Source organism: Monopterus albus, unplaced genomic scaffold (genome assembly GCF_001952655.1).
Source record: "Monopterus albus unplaced genomic scaffold, M_albus_1.0 scaffold163.1, whole genome shotgun sequence".
In the NCBI taxonomy this organism is placed as follows: domain Eukaryota; kingdom Metazoa; phylum Chordata; class Actinopteri; order Synbranchiformes; family Synbranchidae; genus Monopterus; species Monopterus albus.
The window spans coordinates 182,462-182,752 of NW_018128043.1; positions in this window are offsets into that span (position 1 = coordinate 182,462).

A 291-nucleotide genomic window follows, 5' to 3' on the forward strand; every position below is an offset into this window, starting at 1 on the left:
CTGGGAAGGCCACGCCACTGTCGCGTCCGGACCACTTGTTCAGGAAAGTGGCCTTAGTCTTCTGAAGAGTTCGGCTGGATCCGGGTCACGGCACCATCTAAAAGCTATTTTTGTAAGCTTTTTCCAGCTCTTTGTAACCAGGAACTCACAAAGACGAAGTAGACCACTTGGATATATAAAAAATAACCGTGCTGGTTTATTCAAAAAATCACAGGTAAAATTAACATTACACGTCTAGATCTCTTCTACCTCCAATCCTGCACGCAGGCAGAATCAAGGATGAAAGACCCT